Below are 22,856 nucleotides of genomic sequence, written 5' to 3' on the forward strand. Positions count from 1 at the left end.
GACCAACTGTGATTACTCAAAGTAATATTTGACCAGGACACTGAGGTTAGCACCTCTACTCTTGAGGGGGGGGTGGGGTGGGGAAAGTGCTATGAGATCTCTCACTTCAAGTGGCAAAGGACCTTAGTTGTACATCTAATTTCAGACAGCATCTCCAGCAGCAATAGTTCCTTACAATGTGCTCTTGCATTGGTTCAGTACCATCTCAAAGGGAAGAGTGACACCTACTGAATCACCAGTACCACTTCCTGTAGCACCGAGGTTTTCCATAGCACTGTCTCATCCAAATACGTAGTACTGATATATACCAGAACTGCTTCGTGTATGAGATTTGAAGAGATCAAAGTCCTGGGTGTATGGCTGCATGTATTGATGCAAAATAAGCTCAGGTTACCGTACCATGGCACACAGATGTCCATTTAAAGAGGTAGGAATCCTTTATTAGTGTGGGTGTTGGAACTAGTAATTAAAAAATGCTAATTATAATAGACTGCAATAAAAGTAAAATGAATAACTCCCCGTGGAGCAGTAGTGTTATCTGCCCTGAATTTGAACCTTTCGTTCCTATACATGTTCAAATACATTGCTACTAATGGTTTCTTCATAGACATACTAATAATTGATGTAATATTTTACTTCTGTTATCACAAAAATTAGAAATGTCTTTTAAAAAATTAAAGCAATAAAACTTTTCATGCTTCTGGGTAAATACTCTAGTGTATTTCATCAGAGTCTCTCCTGCAAAATATTTAAATATCTGCCCATAAATATGGATGAAATTAAAAAAACCTCAGATACATTTGTCCTATAAACTCTTCTATTCATTCCAGCATGACTAAAAATCAGGTCTTTCTTTATGGATCCTCTTCTGACAACTTTATCTGACATAGTATGAAAAAAACCCTCCAGCCTTTGCCGTGTGCTTGCCCACCCCAAAACCAAAATTGGACCTTTAATTTTGCAATAAAGTTAAATAAATCTCATACCATGAACACACTGGTTGAACCTCCATTAGAACCTCTGAATATATGTTCAAAATATATAGGTTTGATTTTTTCATTGATCACCTGGCTGATACAATGGGTGTATTAACTGCATAGAATTAAACCAAGAATTTTGAGAATACTTGACCCTGTACTGTACGAACAGCACATGGCAAAAGGATTATTGAAATGATGATTACAGTATGAACACACACATTTACTTACTGACTGAAAAATAACTTAGCATATTCTTAGTAGAGAACTACTTAGATTTTTCCGCATCCTGACTAATGACAGAAATGGGGCAGGACTTTGACACAGTCTCCCTGCCTGGCCTAACAACTTGGGCTCTTTCTCTCATGATGGGTAACTCAAAAAATGTAAATAAATTGAGTTAACTCTGCAGTGAAGACATAGAATCATAGAATATCAGGGTTGGAAGGGACCCCAGAAGGTCATCTAGTCCAACCCCCTGCTCGAAGCAGGACCAATTCCCAGTTAAATCATCCCAGCCAGGGCTTTGTCAAGCCTGGCCTTAAAAACCTCTAAGGAAGGAGATTCTACCACCTCCCTAGGTAACGCATTCCAGTGTTTCACCACCCTCTTAGTGAAAAAGTTTTTCCTAATATCCAATCTAAACCTCCCCCACTGCAACTTGAGACCATTACTCCTCATTCTGTCATCTGCTACCATTGAGAACAGTCTAGAGCCATCCTCTTTGGAACCCCCTTTCAGGTAGTTGAAAGCAGCTATCAAATCCCCCCTCATTCTTCTCTTCTGCAGGCTAAACAATCCCAGCTCCCTCAGCCTCTCCTCATAAGTCATGTGTTCTAGACCCCTAATCATTTTTGTTGCCCTTCGCTGGACTCTCTCCAATTTATCCACATCCTTCTTGTAGTGTGGAGCCCAAAACTGGACACAGTACTCCAGATGAGGCCTCACCAATGTCGAATAGAGGGGAACGATCACGTCCCTCGATCTGCTCGCTATGCCCCTACTTATACATCCCAAAATGCCATTGGCCTTCTTGGCAACAAGGGCACACTGCTGACTCATATCCAGCTTCTCGTCCACTGTCACCCCTAGGTCCTTTTCCGCAGAACTGCTGCCTAGCCATTCGGTCCCTAGTCTGTAGCGGTGCATTGGATTCTTCCATCCTAAGTGCAGGACCCTGCACTTATCCTTATTGAACCTCATCAGATTTCTTTTGACCCAATCCTCCAATTTGTCTAGGTCCTTCTGTATCCTATCCCTCCCCTCCAGCGTATCTACCACTCCTCCCAGTTTAGTATCGTCCGCAAATTTGCTGAGAGTGCAATCCACACCATCCTCCAGATCATTTATGAAGATATTGAACAAAACCGGCCCCAGGACCGACCCTTGGGGCACTCCACTTGATACTGGCTGCCATCTAGACATGGAGCCATTGATCACTACCCGTTGAGCCCGACAATCTAGCCAGCTTTCTACCCACCTTATAGTGCATTCATTCAGCCCATACTTCCTTAACTTGCTGTCAAGAATACCGTGGGAGACCGTGTCAAAAGCTTTGCTAAAGTCAAGAAACAATACATCCACTGCTTTCCCTTCATCCACAGAACCAGTAATCTCATCATAGAAGGCGATTAGATTAGTCAGGCATGACCTTCCCTTGGTGAATCCATGCTGGCTGTTCCTGATCACTTTCCTCTCATGCAAGTGCTTCAGGATTGATTCTTTGAGGACCTGCTCCATGATTTTTCCAGGGACTGAGGTGAGGCTGACTGGCCTGTAGTTCCCAGGATCCTCCTCCTTCCCTTTTTTAAAGATGGGCACTACATTAGCCTACATACCCTATAGTTCCTAGTGGTTTTAAAACCAGTGGGCTTTTTTTAATAAATTCCCCAGTGTAGACAAAGCTATTCTCCTGTGCACATTATGGATCAGCAGGACTTTTCTGAACACACACCTCTAGATTTAACACTTAGCCGGAAAGACTTTAATAGAAAATACCACACATGTGGTCCAGGTGAGGTCACTGTCGGAGGCTTGATGTTCGCATTTCCTCTGAAGTTGCATCCGATGAAGTGAGCTGTAGCTCACGAAAGCTTATGTTCAAATAAATTGGTTAGTCTCTAAGGTGCCACTAGTACTGCTTTTCTTTTTGCATTTCTTCTGTCTTTGTTTTACTCTGTGTGCAACATTAGCACTGCAATAACATAGTTTTAGGCAGCTGATAGTTTTAAACACCTTGAGGATACACTAAGGTACTTCACCATTTTTATTTTTGAACTATATCAGAATATGTGTGGGGAGAGAAATGATTATTATTTGCTTGGTCCTTCTTCTTGCTCTCTCTCTCCCCTGGTTCTCCACTCTCTGACCTCTTAGGGACATGTTCTCCCTGTCTTCACACTATACCTGGCAGATTTCAAAGATGCACACTAAGCTCCAGGAGAACCATCTGATTCCAGTGAGGTGGTCACCTTTACACCATCTTTCTGCTTAAAATGCACCAACTCTTGGCTCCCCATTATAGAGATCAAGGCCTCAATTCAACAAGGTGCTTAAGCACATGAATAATCCCATTACTTCAGTGAGACTACTTACATGATTAAAATTAGGCATGTGTTTAGAACCTTTCTGAGTGGAGGCCCAAAAGGAAGCCTCACGAACAATAATTCACAAACAATAATTAGTTAAGAGGCTTGTCTCTAATACTGGCTTCTAGGTGAAATTTGCTGATGACTCTCTTTTTCCAAAAAGGTCCATGTTAGGAGCTGATCCTGGGTGCAAAAGAAAGTTAGCGATCTTGGGTGAGATCGCTCGTGTAATTTTGTCCTTCTTTCACATTGTTTACTCAAGATTTATCTTTTCTGTTTATCATAAATAAATATGCAGGTTGCTAGAAGTGCTTTTATATGTCAGGCTTGTTATTGTATTCAGGAACAAACTGATGCTTTAGTCTATTTCGCAGCAAATTGTCACTGAGTATAGACTGCACAGAGCATTGAGTTTAATGTGTTTTCTTTGTTTCTTTGCAGAAAAATGAAGTGACAGGTGCTTACCCTCATTTTTTCATGCTAGCTTTGCCATGCCATTTTCACCAATAACGAAGGCAGCTGCCAGAGCTCGAGGAAGTCGGGCGAAAAATTCAGCTGGCAGGTAGACCCAGTCACTTTAAGAAACGTAATCTTATGTTAGCAGATGGCAATTAAAAGGCAGAAGAAATAAAATTTTGTCTCCGTTTTCTGCACTGTTACATCAATTAAATCTGCAACTGAAATGCAAGCAGAAAATATAATTTATTTTCATGTGGCTACACAACATGATTGTGTTCAAATCTAATTATTTACTTTGCAAAAACTACAGCAAATTTTAATCGAAGCAAAATAACTAACGATTTCCAAAGAAAGTTTATAACTAGATATTAAATCTGCAGTCTTTAGGCCTTGCATGTCCTAGACCTACCTAATAGCATTGCCTCCTTATTCTTCATTTACTAGAAACCCAAAGTTTAGGTTCAGAAATCAGCTATTTATTTCCAATTTGCAGTAATATCAATTGCAATCCTAGCAGTCTCAGCGATTCTTGGTCTTAGTGGAAAACTACATCAGGTCTCAGGGGGCCCTTCCTGTTAAAAGAAGAGTTCCAGAAACTCCAGGACTGAACCTGTTCGCATCTGTCATAATTTGCTGGCAAGAGCAGTCATAATCTTGCAGGAAAATAACTTTTTGACTCAGACAAGAATTCTGAAAATTTAGTAATTCCTAACATGTATTTGTCTTTATGAACGCAACTAGAGTCATGAAAAACATGTGCAAATCTAGAATCTGCAAATCAGTCGAAGTGTGAAATAACTACATAATTAAAGCTCATTATGGTATTGATGAAACTGAAATGTTGCTGAAGTTATGTCACTCTTTCCATTACAAGCCCTAATTTGTAGGGGTTTATAAATCAGTCATAAAAATTCACACAAGCTCAAAATTTACCATATAAAGCCTGTCTGGAATATTTTTTCTAAAAACCCATTTGGTCATTTTAAATTTGTGCATGTTTAAAGAAAAAAGGGGTATGTGTGGCTTCAGATGCTTATTTTATGTTTCTACACCTGAAACCAGCTTTGGTTTTGGTGCTGAGATCTTATGTCCCTTGCATGTACCTTGTGCAAAGTCTGCCTTAAACCAAATGAAAAATGACAGAGATATTTTTGAGTTCCTCTGGACCAAAGGACCAGTTCCTGCTATAATAAAAGATAACTGAAGTTTTATCTTTTGTTTTGAATGGGATCAGGATTTAGAAATAGTTTTGCAAACAACATTTTGAAAGTAGTTTTTTTTTTAAGCACAATGGATGGGCTGAAATGCAAATGATTGAGTAAACAGATTGTAGTTTAACAATTGATCAGAGGTGTTACAATCTAGTCCATTTGATAAATACCTGTATTAAAATAGATGTATAATACATTGGATGATTGAGTTCACGTGATGAAGAATGTACATCAGTTTTTAACTAAAGATCACATTCAAACCATATTTCCTTCAGTATTGGAATGACTCCAAGTGATTAGAACCTTTGAATCTGGGAAATTCTACTTGGAAATTCAATCATGCCTCACGCTGAATGATACACATTATGTTGAAGAAAACTGAAAGGGACTGCTACAATTAATTACATTTAACAGTTAATAAGGAGAGAACATTGCCCCCTTCTTTTTTGGCGTGAAGTCGATAATATTGGTGTGAACCAACAGCATGATCTCTGGTTGTGAGAGATGGACTGCGACGATGGTCTCTGTTTATGAAAAGTTTCAGAGGAACAGCCGTGTTAGTCTGTATTCGCAAAAAGAAAAGGAGTACTTGTGGCACCTTAGAGACTAACCAATTTATTTGAGCATGAGCTTTCGTGAGCCACAGCTCACTGCTGTGGCTCACGAAAGCTCATGCTCAAATAAATTGGTTAGTCTCTAAGGTGCCACAAGTACTCCTTTTCTGTTTATGAAAAGTTGCATGGAGGACAAGCAGTTGAAGGCATTGAATTTCTTTGGAGACAAGTTACCTCTAGGTCGTAAGCTCTAACATAGGATAGGTTAGTAGTGACTGCAAGCATAGCCATCTTACGGATGTGATGTATGAGAAATGAGTTTGTGATTTGTTTTCAGTTGGTCTCGGTGGATTCTCCATCACTGACCACTTTTTATGTTAGGATTGGCTGTTTCTCTGAAAGATCTGCTCTAGGAATTATTTTGGGGAAGTTCTATGGTCTGTGTTATATAGAAAGTTGGACTAGATGATCACAGTGGTCCCTTCTGGCCTTAGAATCTACTGTTGAGTAGGTGTCATAGTCACAAAATAAACCTGCCATTACAGTTGCCATTAATCAGCACCGTGTTGATGGTCTTAGTCCAGAGGCCAAGCAGGGAGTTGAGACCGAAATACTTCTTAGCCCTTGGCATGTTCCCTTCATGTCAAGGTTAGGGTTCATTAGCAGGGTAGCGTGAGGAAGCATAAAGAGAGGACCTTGGTTTCCAGAGGTATCAACCTTTCCCAATCAGGTTATTTACTAAAATATCTTGGCGACACCTAGAAAATGCTGTGTGATGAAAACTGAACAGGTATGAAGTGTGGCACATCTCTTGTAACTTTTACTATGTTCAAGCTGTGTAAGCAGTTTCAGTGCTCATGTAAGTGAGTGCCTAATGGCACCATCCATTGCTGGGTGTGTTGCAGGAAAGTGTTTGTGAAAGGCATTTAGTTTTTTTCCGTCGTCCTCATAGTCCTGACCTGCAATGCCCTCATTATTCCAGGCTTGGATCTTTCTCCAGCAAAGACTACTATTCTTCCTAAGTCGTGTGGTTCTGGAATAAGGACAGACGTTCACTAGAGTTTTAGGAGTGAGACCACCTAGCTTGTTTCCCTCAGTGACCTAAGACAAGATTGAATCCAGGACTCTAAAGGTGAAAAGGCTTAGGCGTAACCCATCCTCCCCAACTCTTAACTTTTAACTTCCTAGGTTTTGTCATTACCTTAATGAGATTTAGATGCTTTTGTATTTAATACATTACAAATGGAATAAAGGAATAAATGAGCCAAAGAAAATGCAAAAGAAATCTTTCATAGCAGATCTGTTACACTGGGTTGCCCTTGATAATGTTACTATTTTCCCCTTTTTCAACAGCCATTGTAATTTGGCATCTAGAAAGATATTCTTGCACTGCTAAACCCTTCTCTTTCCTTAGAGCCTAAGCATCTCGTCTCTAATTTGCTCAGTCAATGATAGCTCCAGGCTTTAGATCTGGAAGCTATGTGTTTGGCTTTCCCACATGTACAAATATGTAACAATCTACTGACTCATGGGACAACTGGAGCTGTGTTTTAGTTCGTTGCTGTACAAGATGCCAGGGCTTGCTGCCTTTGCACTCAAACCAGTGTCCTCTGGGAGTATGCATCCACTCAGATTCTGAAATGGACAAAATTGTTCAGAGTGGGGTCTTCCAAAAAATTAGTATAGGGTCCCATTCTAAGGATTTCATGCTGAGGAGGGAAGTAGAAGAATGATTAGCTTAGTGCCTTCTTTCACCAAAAAACCAAGGAGGAAGTGAGAATGGGAACCAAGAGATCTGGAAAATATGAAAAGCTAAACAGATGCAGTTAATATTTTAAAGAATATGGCCAAGATTTTCAAAAGTGACTCAGCTTTTGTGTGTTCACACTGAGAATTAAGTGGACCTGATGTTTCAGAAAGTGCTGAGTTCCTGCTCTCTAAAAATCAGGCCTCTTTAAAATGTCTCCTGTAGTTCACCCGAAAGCACTAGTCACTTTTGAAAATCTTGGCATCTTGGTATTTACAAACCGTGGGGACTCTCACTTAGGAACATTGTAAGAAAATCCTTTCTCCACGTGCAGTTTCTGAAAGACAGAAATGTTGGCAACGGTGAAGGAATGTGATTGGTAAATCAATTCAAAGGAGTTAAGGATCCAGATAAAGAGGGGGGCAAGGTGGGAGGTAGAGAGTAGTTGGAATTCAGTTTGACATTTTCTTTTACGACTCTTGCCCTCAGTGAGTTCATGCCGTAATAGTAATTTCTCAGCAGAGTGTCAGGTACATAAAAAAGTGTGATAGCCCTCTCTGCTAACTTGGACTGCCTGCGAGACATTTTTATCATTCGTTCATTATTATTATTTTAACTAACTATGAGCCTGAGCCTGCTCCCATTGAAGTGGAATGGCAAAAATCCCACTGCCTTCAACAATACAAGCTCAGGTCGGATGCTCCCAATTGCTGTTTAAAGAAGGACAAGTGGCTGTCTGTGGCCATATTTATATTGTGGGGGTTGGGATTTAGGCTCTGATTTGTTAATGAAGTGTATGAGAGGGTAAAATAGTAGCTGCTTTTACGCTGAGAAAATGAGTTTGATGTGATTTTGGAGTATTGATATTATTCATTACCAGATGGAGCCACTCCATCAGCATAATAGCTTTTCTTGGACAGTATTCTGATCCAGTGGATAAACTTAAATAATTACTCTACCACCACACTAAAAAAAAAAAACAACCCAACTCATCTAGATTCCTTGATTTCTAATTTGTTCAAGTTGATGGGAAACTGATAGGCTGGAGTTTCAATGCCTCTGACATGCTATCACTCAGCAACATTCAAATGCAGAATATTTTAAAATCAAATCTGCAAGCCTGCACACTACTGTGAAGAAATGTGTCAACAGATGCTGTCAGCTCCTTGCCTCCTGACAGGCTGTGCAGACTTCAGAACATTCTGAGCTGTAGCTTGTCCATCAAATCAGAAAATGTCTTTTGTGGGGCAATTGATTGTTATTTTTTAAAAGGCCAGAACTAGACAGTAATTGTAGCTAATGTTTAAGGTCTGCTGTCAGTGTAGGGTGCAGAGATGAGCAAGTGAAACTTCATGCAGGGAATGAAAGCAGTAGCATTCTTGCAATAGAAGGAAACCCTGTAGACAGTCACACTTTATTAATTTGAATTCAGATAGGGATGAAGTGTCCAGAATGGCTAATTGAAAACTGTTTCTCTTCCCCAGCCCTGGGAACAGAGACAAATGCTTTAGAGAGACAAGGTGGGTGAGGTAATATCTTTTACTGGACCAACTTCTGTTGGTGAGGGAGACAATCTTTTGAGCTTACACTGAGTTCTTCTTCAGATGCTTTGGAGCAGTTGTGCTGTACATCACTGATCTTGTTGGTTCTTCCTGCTCTCATTATAGCATATAATGTTCTAGTTTTTCAAGAGGCACAGCATTGCAATGCCACAGATTCTGTATTATGAAAAAATCCTTTGCTCATGAGGTAACTTTAGTTGCCATTATCTTTGGTTCTCGTGAGCTGGCTTGGCTGGGTAGAGTCAGGTGTTTCTGGTTTGCACTGAAGGGGAAGATAATACATGGAGTCACCGGATTCAATTGGTTTAATATTTTGCATGCCAGTTTAATAGGTTGTTAGGCTGAAATATCTTGTTACAAGATAAAACAGGGTTAAAAGAAATTCTGTCTGTTTGCTCCACAGACTTGTATATGGTATCTCGCACACTTCCATGTGCTTTTCTTATCTGGTGTCTTCATGAGTTCATAAATATTCTTCTGTTGCCAATGGCTTAACAGCTATATGTTTCTCATGTAACACAAACTGAAAGGCTACTTCCTTAAGGCGACACAAAAATGGAGGTAAGAATTCACTATTTTTAAATTATTTCTTGCAAAGCTTAGTCTTGAGTTAAAAGATAAGACGATGAAACTGTATACTTCCAAGAATCCCAATACACGTTTAAAATATGCTTTGATTGCTATCCTTTGTTCATAAGTTAAATCTGATTTTTCTGTATTTCATAATAGCCTATACTTTTGTTTTTCCTGGCACAAAATTCCTTCTGTAATGTCCTTCAGTTAGTGGAAGGCAGAATGCTCTCCCTGAGAGAGATTAATTTGTTTCACTGGAATTTCATACTGTCGGATGACAGTCTTCTCTGGCACACATTAAATTCACCACAGTCAACAGTATACATGAAATCATAATCAAAGACAGATGCCTTTCCCTGTTATAAATAATCATTGCTTCTTGCATATGCCAGGAAAAATCCTTGTTTAGACTGGTCTGTCTTACTTTCTTGGACCTCAGTATTTCCCTTGGCCTTCCCCTTTTTCATCTTTTCTCTGCCTCTAATTCTTTATATTTGCCTAAGGAAATAAAAGGAATGGGAAAAGTATTTTTTGGCACTCTCCATATTCTCACTGGATTACCCTATAGCATGAAATTAAATACACATGACATGTAAGAGGGGAATGGCCTTTTAATTTATAGAAGAAAAACACAGTTCAAAATAAATCTGTGCTTTCCTGTTTGTTCGTGTGTTTGATGGGAGCATGTCACATGCTCCTGCAAAACCAGTGTAAAAGCTTTGTTCAGAGTAGGATTAATTTTTTGGAACCAATGAAATATTTCATATAATATCAAACAGCAAATTATACACTTTTAAATTGGTGGTCAAATTTATTTGAACTCCAACAAAACCAGAATATTACTGTTAAATACAAATATTTTGTTTGCGTCTTGTACAAGCCACAATCCTCCAACTTAAAAATACCTTTCAGATACAAATGAGCTTTGAGGGCATTCAACACCAAGTTGGAAGCACTCATCTTCTTGCTGGACTCGTCCCTAAGTGGTTTGTAAATGAGAACACTGAGTACGGACTAGAACATAAATGGCAGCACCCAGTATAATTAAGGTGTCACGACAGTTTTCATGCTAGTCCCAGATTTCAACTTTCTGTAATTTGGGCCTTTTGAGTTAAAATTAACCAGCTTTATTTTCTGTCTGAAAATAAATTTTATTTTGAAAGTTTGAGCAAAAACAGCCCAGCTATTTTTGAGTATAGGAGCGAGGGTGGAAAGGCGAAACACACCAATGTTGTTTAAAAAGAAAAAAAATAACAACAAACTATTTGACTTCATTATGATCAGCTTGACAACTAAAACAGCAAGACGTTTGGCCTGGAAATAGCCCTCATTGTGAAGTAGTGTCTTTGAGTGATTAGTGAAAATTGGTTTTGATTTGCACTTTGAAAACTGCATGTTGCACATGTGAAATATATTTTGCAGGGTTTTCTGCTAAGGTTGTAAAGTGCACAACTAGGAAAGCTGCACTATGCCTTCCTAGCTCAGTAACAGACTGAAAACGGTACTGTAGGTGTGTATAGTGAGCCAAAGGTTCTTTGGGGCAAAGTTAAGGTTGCACATGCATTTCTTGTCTTTCAAGTGCTTTATCCAGGCAAATTTAATGTTCTCTTAACACAGGGGTTTTGTACAGTATTTTATTCTTGGGGTGAAGCCCATTGCATCACTTAAGTTCTACAGTGGGCTATGGAGGGATTTCTCTGCATCAGCTGTGCACTGTGGAGGGTTTCTCTGTGCCAGCTGGCCAGAGAGTGACAGTGGAAATGGTTAGGGGAAGAATTCCTCATAATCTATTACTATAGCGTGGGCAATAGCACAAAGTAGTTGTGTGGAGTCTGGTCTGCAGTTCTGCCCAGGGCTTTAGATTGGGGGTCCATCCTCATCCCCGTGACCCCACTTACATCTATATAATCTATAAATCTAGATATTTTTTGCTGTGTGTCTGAGCAGGTAATTCTGTGTCACCATTTCACCTCTGCATATTGCATTCTGGGCTTCCCACTCTTCATTCTCCATTCTTTTGGTCAGTCCTTGAAATAAAAATGATTGGTCTTTGGCTGCTACACAACCAACATTAGGAACCCTAATCTTTTTAAACATCTAAACACTATCGCTGACAAGCCCTTATCATGTTCTTTCTAGTTGTGGGATTTTGGGCAATGGCCTGTCATTAAAACATAGGTGGTGTCCCATGGCTTTGCAGGGAGGCTTGTCAAGTATGCCTAGTACGTCAGTTTCACTGTTCATTGATTTCACCACCAAAGACCATGCTGCAGAAATGTCTGCTTGCATGATGCACTGTGCTCTGACACTGGTAGGACTGAGGTTGGTACTGCAGAAGTAATAGGTGTGATCATGCTTATGCCATCCATCCATCAGTGCAGCTTTCTGCTGAGAACAGTAATTTAATAATGGCCAGCAAGATGGGGCAATAGGTTTTTGTTTTTAAATCCTAGCGGGTTAGCTTTTAAAAAATGGTATGGTAAACTCCAGGTTCAGCTGCTAGTCCCCTTCTAAGAGCAATGGCATTCCCACCACACTGCTGCCACACACATATATTAACGGTCAGTGCTATTCATGATAATTTGAGTGCTGACAAGTGCTACTTTTCGGGGGGAATGGTGGAGAGGGTGGTGTATAAAAATAGCCAGCAGGGGCCAGTTACCTAAGTAATTACTGGCACTCTTCTGCTTTTCCCCAGAGGGAAGGAAAGAAAGAAATTGCTAGAGGCAGATGTCCCTTAGGATTCAGAGTTTTCTCTTTTCTCAGGTCTTTCTCCTGTGTAAAGGCACATCAAAATATTATGAGGCAAAGGAGAGCTTGATCAGTTCCACCCTTAAAACATACACTCAAGCTTGTCAACAACTCCTATTCATATTAATGAAACATTTCACTGACTCAAGCTCTTTAGCAGAACCTACTTTGATTTAATATCCAGTTCAAGTGGACAGTTCAGATACCTGATAAACACCCACTCCTGGCATAAAAATGGCTTATCAGAACCCATCTCCTGAGAAACCACTGCAAATAGGTGGGCTGTAACAAAACTGGCTCTCAAGATATCAGTGAGTGGATGTCAGGGCAACATCTGCTTTGCCTATTATAATTTTTCATGGTGCTCTGCTGCTCCGGGAATCACTTAAGGATATAATAATAGAATTCTAGTGAACTAACATCCCCTGTTTCAGATGTCTTGGCAAGATATTTTCTTTCTACTGCAGACTGAAGAATCTGCAGGCATTAAGCTTACCTCTATTTTTCTCGCTATCTAACATACAGATGATTAACTGTGCAGAGCACATATAAGCAGAGTACAAATCACAGTATATGTATGCAGTCAGGCACTATCTTCTACAGCATGTTCAACTTTGACACCATTCTCTGATAATATAAGTCCAGGGACTGTGAGAATGAGGACCAAGCCAAACATGAAATTATTGCTGAAATTCCTGCTGTATCTGGAGTACACTGAAGACTTTTCAAAGGATTTATATTATTAAAGGGCATATATTTCCTGATAGCTGATATTCTATGTTTTGGGTTAAGTCATGGCAGAGGTGTCAGACTGAAAAATTGCCTGATGTATATTTATACCCATTTAATCTTCCATCGGACAAGTGGGCCACATATCATTGATGAAATGAATGTAGTGTGTGACTCGCCAGCTTTGCTTGATGTAGCTTGATCCTATGTGTAGGCTTACAAAACCAATATATGAAATAAGTTATGGAGGAGTTGTCCATGTGGGTTGTTTTGGGTGGGTTTTTTGTTGTGTTTTGTTTTTTTTAGACTGCTGTTTGAATTCTCTAAGTTCTGGTAACAGTGGGAAACTAGAAGGCAAACTGGTGCAGTGACCGTCTGACCATTTGGCCCACCCCTTGAACCAAGCTACTTTTGGGCTAGAAGAACCGCAGACACTTAGGTCTTGTGTGTATGCAAAAGTTGCACCACTTCAACTAAAATCAGGTTTTAAATCTACTTAGTTAAACCAGTGCACCATAGATATACTTAAATCTCTTTACTTTTAGAGTTATATCTTAAATCTGGTTGATCTTGATTTAGTTTAAATCAGTCAATTACCAAATTAAGCTAAATTGATATAAACCAGTTGTACACTGAAGGAAGGTCGACGCACACTTTGAGATTAAATCATCCCTTGGTTTACTGTTATTTTGGTAACAATGACAAAAGCTAAATGAATATAAGCCAGATGTAAACACATGCAAGGGTTTGCTCCGGCTTAGCTTAATTGCTTTTGAAACCTGATTTTAGTTAAAGTTTTGTCTGCAGACAAGGCCTGAACCTCTTACTCCTCCAAGTGATCTATCCCAATCAGGGCCAGTGTAGGGCATGGCACTGCTGCCTGCTCGGTCTGTTCTGTGTATAAATGCAAATCACAGCCTGCAGAGCTGTCAATCCAGGACTGTTCATGAGTGCTCAGTGGTTGTGCATTCATCTTTGTGTAGCTCTACTAAATTTGCCTTCTTTTTGACTGATGCCTTCTAGTCACTTGCAGCTAAACCTCTCTCATTCCTTCTTCCCATCAGCTAATGGAGGATAGCTCTAAATTGCAACCTAAACGAGTATGTGTTTTCCATCTTATTACATATTACATCAGCAAGATGCCCAGCTTAATCTTACTGATAAATGGTGAGGTTGTTTGCGTGAACCCATGTGAAGAAACCCATTCATAGGTTTGTGCACAATAATGTACTATTTAGAATTTCAAAGGCAGTGCTGTCAATTGCAAGCTCACTGTTAAAATAACAATAAATAGAAAAGCCCACCATGTTAGCGCTCTAGAAGAATCTCCAATAACTGTTATAGGCATTAGGTTAAATCACTTACAGGACTGAGCAAGGCCCGCATGGCTTGGTTTCTGGGAGGTACACGTACTGACCCTAGCAAGGTCTGTTTGCAGGCATTAGTACCAGGCCAGGCTCTCCAGGTTCACCGGGAAATCAGCCTTCCAGCACATCTCATTTTACCTAAACCTCTCCTCCTGCTCCTTAACTTTCAAGCTTTGTAGCAGGATTCAGCTCCCTGTTCTGGCTGGATTGCCTTCTCTATGGCTCTCTTTAGGTACTGAGGTGGCCCCTGCTACTTGCTCCATGTCTCAGCAGACTTTTAATGAGGCTTCCAGATAGGCTACTGCAACTGTCTCTTTCAGTCGTTAAGAGTCTTCAAGGAGGTAAGAGTCTAGGATTATTCTCGCTAATATGTGTTAGCAAGGAAACCCTACTTTGCTACCTATCCAATGCAAAGGATGAGATTCTACCTTCCTGTGATTATTGACACCATTTGAGCTTGACTAGTTTTTCACTCCCACTGCCCATTGGGAGCAAATTAAGGTGCTCTTGTCTCCCTGAAAGCCCTTTGTGATGATTGGGTGGTCCTTCCTCCTGGCCCTCCCAAGAGTTGACTGAGCCACCCAGCATCTCCTGAAGAACCCAAGCAGGTGGGTGTCATCTGTTCTTAGCAGGGAGTGGAAACAGGGATCCCAGCCTCCCAAAGATATCTACTGATAAGTGTCAGAGTTTGAGCCTAAAGGTCGGTGGAGTATTTGCCAAGAGAAAGGACTGGTGAGTGCAAGTCAAACAGAATTCACCATTGCATGTCTGAGTGGATCCTCACATTCATTAAAAATCCTGATTCCAGGTTGCTTTAGGTTCTATGTGAATGTTTTTCATCATCACAATATCTTTGTAGGTCAGCCACTACGATGAAAGACTATCATACACTTGAACAGGTCTGAATTTCCATTCAGGAGGGAAGGAATTTGTACACAAAACCCATCCAGCAGCACATCAGTGTGTGTCAAAGGTATGTGAATGGATTCGGGGTGATCAATGACTTGGTGTTGCCTGGAGTTGCTGATTACTCCAGGTCCATTTATAAATCACTGTTTAAACAATAGCCATTTTCAGGAAGGTTTGATCTTAAAACAATTAGGTGGATGTTTCCATAATAATACACTGCCACGGTAGTTTGACACTGCGCTCTTGAGTCACTATAACTGACATTCTGAAAGAAATGAAATGAGTGGTAGAAGAGGATCAGGTTATTCCATTAATTATTTTGTCTCACAGACTAACAGCTAGTCCCTGTTCAGATGGATTCAGACGTTTTATATGAGCCACATGGTTGGTATCTAGGTATTCAGTTACAAGATTCTGAAATAAAGTTAATAACCCCAGGTTTAAAACTCCATTGAGCGTTTGGTTTTACAGCATTCCACTCCCTCTTCCATTGCCCAGCTTCTTCCTTTTGGTTTAGTAGCTGAATAACTTTGGAAGGGGCCCTGTGCTTTTGTAACATAAAAGCGCATGCACACAAAGATGGAGGCAGAATGACTCAACTGCTGGCATTCTTGCTTTTGAGCAATGGCCATCCATCTCTCACAAGTACCTGGCTCACAGCCAGTGGTAATACAGCAGCGTAGGGCTCTGGCTGGCCTGTTAGGGTATGTCTGCACTGCATGCAATTAGACACCCGTGGCTGGCCTGTACCAACTGAGTTGGACTTGGACTAAGGGGCTGATTATGGATGTTCAGGATCGTGCTGCAGCCTGAGCTCTGGGACCCTCCCGTGTCACAGGGTCCTAGAGTCTGGGCTCCATCCCGACCCTGAATGTCTACACCACAATTGAACAACCTCCCCATCCCCATGTGTCTCTGTGCCGCCACTCAGACACCCTCGGTCCCCTCAGTGGTAGCCTTACAAACCCAGTGATAATGAAAAGCTTTCCAATTTTCTTAATTTGAAAACCATTGAAGTCAGTGGGGTTACACGGTTGTGTTTGGGGGCAAAATTGCACCCCCCAGTGTTTTACACGGTTTGTAAAGTAATCAGAAATACAATGTAAAAGAACATCTTAAAAGAATGATCTAAACCGTCATCTTCTAAAACTACTAGGCTTTGTTGCATCTCTTTCATTTTCAGGATTTTTTGTTGTGACATTTCAACTACTGCCTCAAAGTTCTGTTTAACAAAGAGATGCCTTAGCCTATTCCTTTTCAATGAGACAAGAAGGTGAAAGTGAAAATTAACCCCATACAATACTTTTCCATACTTCCCCTAAGAGACCAAATGATAGACTATAACGTTGTGGCAGTGATAGCTGACATATGGACTGGCAGGTGCTGTTGCCTGACATGACTTGACAGCTGGCAGGCTGTTCATGTGAAGAGACCGCTGTCTACCATGCTGACCAGTATTGTCTCATTGTTAGTTGTACTCATCTATCTGTCTGTATCCATCCGTTGTCTCGTCTTATACTTGGTTTTTAAGCAACTTGGGGCAGGGACCATCTTTTTGTTTGTACAGTGCCTAATACAATGGGGTCTGGTCTATGACTAGGGCCTTAGGCTTTATGATGATCATTGATAACCATACTTAGGCCTATAGAAAAGCAGTACGGTTTGACACTGAATCAACCAGAACTTCTCTTATTGAAGAAAGCAAAATGTTGAGCGAGACAACCACCTAAAATCTGACAGTTTTCTAACTGGAGTTGGAAAAATGTCAGTAGTTTGTTTAGGGATCTGTTCCTCCCCTTTTGCAACTACCATTGAATGAGAAGTGTTCTGCTGTTAATACTTTCTGTCTTGCTCTGGCCAGTATTTTCTGTTGGATATTATTTGATGTTAATTTTTTAAGCAAGACTCAAGTTTTCTTCCTATGTTGTGTGCATAGTTGATGGTACCAACACGTTTTTTGTGTGCATAGCCTGGCTTTGTATATGCATGCCAGGATTGTTGGCACTACTCCTGGGAGAATTCTGCACCAAAAACATTCAAAATTCTGCTCACAATATTTTCAGATTCTGCAAAATTCTGCATATTTTATTTGTCAAAATAGTACAATACAGTCACTCCAGTTTCAATTATTTTTGGTCATTTATTTCAAAATACCTGTCAGCAAGTAGGTCTATAACAATACAGACAACAAAAAAGATGCAGAAAATGTTTTTTGACAAATAGATTCCTTACTTGGCATATTAATACAGAACTCTGAGTAATAATTCATTTAAGCTACAATACAGAACCATATTTCTCGCACCTACTAGAAGCAGTTCAAAGGCTGTGGGGAGTCACTTGAAGCTGAGGGAGAGGAAAATAATTGCTGGGAAGGAGCCTGGGTGTGAACTTGGAAGGTTGTTGGGTATGCGTGGGAGAAGTATGGAAGAGGTTTTTTTTGGGAAGCGGGGAGGGACTGTTAGGGAGCTTCCCCCATGCAGACCCTGGCTGACCCCAGCCTCTCCCATTCAGTCAGGCACATGTGTCCCTCCACCCCCCACTCAGACATCCACTTCCCCCATCCCCATGTGGCCCTGCACCCCCTACCCATCCCCATATGTCTCTGTGCCCCCCCTCAGACACCCTCTGTCCCTATGTAGCGCTGCACCCCCTCCCCCATCACTATGTGGCCTTGTACCTCCACTCCCATTCAGCCCCTGCCCTAGTCTGTCCTCCCCAGCACTCTACACTGTCTGTCTCCCCATAGCCCGTGTCTCCTGACCTGACCCAATGCAAAGAAGGCTCTGCAGGCTCTTTCTCTTCCCTAGCTGTCTGGGAGCTGCTGCTGTGTTCTATCACCACAGTGCCCTCTGGTGGGCCTGCAGCAACTTTTCAGCAGAAGCTTTCTTCTGCGAAAAAAATAAAAAAATATGTGAGGCTCATTAATTATGCATGCATGCAGTGGCGCAGAATTCCCCCAAGAGTAGTGGGCATTCAGCTGCTTGAGTTGAGTAACGAAATCGATGTCTGTGCATATACAATGGCTGCATTGCCCTCTTTCTGGATGCAGTTGGTTGCCTGAATAAAGTAGGTGTACAAAATCCAAGGTCAGGGCTGATAACTTGATCTTGAGCATCAAAAATATCATATATTTTTGTATTGTCTTGCAGTAGCATCCAAAGGCCTCAATGAGGCCACTGTTTTACTAGATACTATGGACACATATAGTAAAAAAGACAGCATTTGCCCCAAAGAGCTTGCCATCTATACGTGTGACAGAGACAATAGGTTGAGAAAAACAGACAAGAAGGACAATAACTTAAGTAGAACAAATTTTTGGAAATAACTTTATAAAGGACCTCTCTCTATCCCTTGATCTAGGTTCTTAAACTGCTTCCACCATCACAGTATCTGAGGGCCTCATTAGCTTTTAAACATCAAAATAAACGTAAACTTTCTCTCTTTCTTCCCCCATAGTAGGAGTAAATAGATTCTTTGGATTATTTAGAGAAAGGTTTTGGCTTTTTGTTTTGCTTTAAATTAAGCACATTTTGAGGGAGATATAAATGAAGAAATTAATCTTGCTTTTTAGTTCTGAAAGTGATACGGTCTGGGGTCATTTTTCTCTCTTGTGATATTTAATTCCACAGCCTCCATCCAGCTCCTGAGAAAGTTCTGTCTCATGTGCTCATGGGTCAACAGATTCATTTTTCAATTATTGGTCAGGAGTTTCATTTTTTCCAATGGGATTTAAATGTTGTGGAAAGTCAGAGCCAGGAGGCTTTGAGGCAAAATTTTCAAACGTGTGCAAGGGACCTCTGAGTCCCATTGAAAACTGATAGGACTAGACATCAAAGTCACTTAGACACTATTGAAAAAATTGCCCTTGGTTTTAAAACAATTATGTCTACTATTCTAAAAGCATTATGTACAGACACTATTGTTCTGTAGTAATCGTGCCACCTGCAAACATGTACCTAAAAATATTAAGCTGGAACTATGGGATCCAGAAGTGATACGTAAAATTGGTGCATAAGCAAGACTCACACCTTTGGGTAGAATTGTGATTCAAAAATATATATATTGTAGTATAGCACAAAAGCCGTGGCTGTAAATGTACAATGTGAACTCCTACAATCTTTTAGTACTACAATCTTATTTTTTTAAATGGGACCATAAGGCATGACAGTGTTTTTCCCCCCCCCTACATTCTAGTCTTAATTATTTTCCCCTAAATTTCATCTGCTATTGCTCATTTGTTTGTTTCCCCCTATACGGATGTAAAAGGTGGTGCAGAATGCTGATATGACACAAACTTTAATATCTACCCTTCAGCTGCACTATTGTGAAATCTAGTGGGTGCTGTTTAAGCACATTTTTTACAAGTAGACATTTATTTATGGAAGGAGAAAGTGTTTTTATAAAAATATTACCTAATAGCTGGGGTACTTCAAGTTAATAAATCTGGAGTTACCCCTTCAGAATCAGCAATCGGCTTTTTGGATCCTATTTTAATTCAAGGTTTTCATGAGCAGGTATAAAATGCTGCTGGGTTTGTTGGCCTCTTAGCAGAGGGATTTTTTTTGTATAATAAGCGGGTTGTAATCTCTTCTCATATTCTGATTTTGGTTCTTTTTTTTCTAAATAATAATAGCAAAATAACAACACACTACAAGTTTATAGCACCTCATCAACTTGAGGCCCGATCCAAACCCCTTTGAAATCCGTGGAAAAACTTCATTTTGCTTCAGTGAGCTTTGGATAACACCATTCTTTGGAGCATAAAAAAATGCAGACTTCTTGTGACCTCTCACTACTGCATCCTTAAATCTGGATAAAGAGAAAATTGGTTTATAGATCTTAGCAATGGATCTGTGATTAAAAGAAAACACAACAAAAACCCAAAAGACCCAAAATACTGTACTATAGAGGGCATAGACTGGCGGGATATACAACAGGTAACAGTAAAATGTAAAAAATATGACAAACCAGATCAACTGCTACTAAAGCTACATCTAGACTAGCGATTATACGTATGTCCATGTCCGTGGCTGTGTCATAACCCTCCTGTTGTCCACATCTACACCTCACGAGCATGTGCCTGAAGGTGAGTAGAGGACAAGGAAACTAGCGTGCCTGCGTGGTGTGAATAAGTACCAGTGTGTGGTGTGTCCAGGGATAAGAAGAATGTACTTGGTCTTGCATTTCAATAGTCCTCCACCCTCATTCCCACAGTGTACTGACCCTCTTCTTCCTGAGCCTTACCCAATCTATAAAGGTCTCTGTCCACCTATTTTCATTGGTAGTAGTGTAGAGTTGCCAGGCATTCAGTTTTCAACCTGGTCGAAAAGGGACCCTGGCAGCTCCAGTCAGCACTGCCAACTGGGCTGTTAAAAGCCCGGTCAGTGGGGGAAAGGGGACCTGGGGCTAAGGCAGGCTCCCTACCTGCCCTGGCTCCGCACTGCTCCTGGAAACAGCTACCAGGTCTCTGTAGCCCCTAGGTGCTGGGGTGGCTAGAGAATAGGAGGTTCCGTGCACTGCCCCCCCCCCCAAGTACCGGCTCCATAGCTCCTGTTGGCTGGGAACCATGACCATTGGGAGCTGCGGGGGGCCGTGCCTGTGCTTGCAAAGGTAATGCACGCTGCGCAGAGCCGCCTGACCGCACCTCCACCTAGTGGCTGCAGTGACCTGGCAGCTGCTTCCTCAGAACCGCGGTAAGCACCGCTGGGCCCCCGCACACACACCCCATACCCCAACCCCCTGGCCCAGCCTGGAGTCCCCTCCCACACCCCAAGCCCCTCATCCCCGGCCCCAGCAGGAGCCCTCAGCCCCTCTGCACCCCAACCACCTGGCCCAGCCTGGAGCCCCCTTCTCCACCCAAACCCCCTCATCCCCAGCCCCAGACCAGAGCCCATACCCCCTCACACACCCCAAACCCCTGCCCCAGCCTGATGAAAGTGAGTGAGGGTGGGGAAGAGTGAGCGATGGGGAGCGGGAGATGGAGGGAGCAAGCAGGGGCAGGGCCTCGGAGAAGGGTGGGGCAGGGTGTTCTGTTTTGTATGATTAGAAAGTTGGCAACTCTGCAGTAGTGAGCTATGCTGACCACATCAGAACAGCTTTCTGTTGCACTCTTTTGATCAATACAAACGAACATGGCTCCTGTTCCAAGACCAGTCACCAGGTCCCCCCACCACCTGCAGCTGCTGATCAGTGTGTGGTCAGAGTATTCATAGACTCATAGACTTTAAGGTCAGAAGGGACCATTATGATCATCTAGTCTGACCTGCACAATGCAGGCCTCAGAATCTCACCCACCCACTCCTGTAACAAACCGCTGACCTATGTCTGAACTATTGAAGTCCTCAACTTGTGGTTTAAAGACTTCAAGGTACAGAGAATCCTCCAGCAAGTGACCCATGCCCCACACTGCAGAGAAGGCGAAAAACCCCCAGAGCCTCTGCCAATCTACCCCGGAGGAAAATTCCTTCCCGACCCCAAATATGGCGAACAGCTAAACCCTGAGCATGTGAGCAAGACTCACCAGCCAGACACCCAGGAAAGAATTCTCTGTAGTAACTCAGATCCCACTATCTAGTGTCCCATCGCAGGCCATTGGGCATATATTCTGTCCTTCATGACTTTGCCTGGAACAGCAGGAACATTCACCTGTGCTGAAATGTTTCAGAGAGGCTAGAGTAGCTGTCTTTGACATATCAGAAAGTTCTCCCCATATTCCACTTAGCAACACTGCGTAACCATCTGCCCCATGATCAGGAGCAGAACCACATCATCATCCCATTGCTCCACCCAGTTTGGAGGGGGAAATATGATCAGGAACTGCCATCCGCAGATGTCTGAAGGCGGGAGACAGTACCACCCCCATCCCCCAGATTCCTAGAAGGCCTCCCTGTGATGCAGAGAATCCAAGGATACCACGCCTGAGAGCTAATATTGCATAATAAGAGCAGCAGTGTGGGTGTGGGTATACACATGTACACAGCATTATACCAACGTCCAGCACAACATATGTGGACACTTGGCACAGATATTGGGAACATGCACAAGCATGTACTGGTCCAGCAATATCATCTTCAAATTCTTTTTTGGCCTGCCTAATTATACTTTTACATTTCACTTGCCAAAGTTTATGCTCCTTTCTATTTTCCTCACTAGGATTTGACTTCCAATTTTTAAAGAATGCCTTTTTGCCTCTAACCACTCCTTTTATTCTGCTGTTTAGCCATGTTTTCTGGTCCTCTCACTGTGCTTTTTTTTAATGTGGAATATACATTTAATTTGAGCCTCTATTATGTTCTTTTTTAAAAGTTTCCCTGTGGCTTGTAGGCATTTCACTCTTGTGGCTACCTTTTAATTTCCATTTAAGTAGCTTCTTCATTTTTGTGTAGTTCCCCTTTCTGAAGTTAAATGCTATTGTGGTGGGCTTCTTTGG

At 41.5% G+C, this 22,856-nt stretch overlaps 1 protein-coding gene across 18 annotated transcripts in view; it reads left to right on the plus strand.

Annotated features, from left to right (window-relative positions):
* TMC3 (transmembrane channel like 3) overlaps positions 1-22,856 on the plus strand; it is a 482,220-nt gene that overhangs the window by 356,506 nt on the left and 102,858 nt on the right. For 5 of the 18 annotated variants that reach the window (XM_048868304.2, XM_048868306.2, XM_075133145.1 and 2 more), the window contains exons 3-6: positions 4,007-4,127; positions 9,502-9,659; positions 14,751-14,859; positions 15,378-15,491. The exons of 4 other annotated variants lie outside the window; for them this stretch is intronic. The gene's annotated coding sequence lies outside the window, so the exon portion shown is untranslated. Of the gene's footprint in view, positions 1-4,006; positions 4,128-8,971; positions 9,057-9,501; positions 9,660-14,750; positions 14,860-15,377; positions 15,492-22,856 lie in introns of those variants that run through there. 9 more of the 18 variants (XM_048868309.2, XM_048868305.2, XM_075133141.1 and 6 more) reach the window with 3 other exon arrangements.

Source organism: Caretta caretta, chromosome 10, assembly GCF_965140235.1.
Source record: "Caretta caretta isolate rCarCar2 chromosome 10, rCarCar1.hap1, whole genome shotgun sequence".
Taxonomy (NCBI): Eukaryota; Metazoa; Chordata; order Testudines; family Cheloniidae; genus Caretta; species Caretta caretta.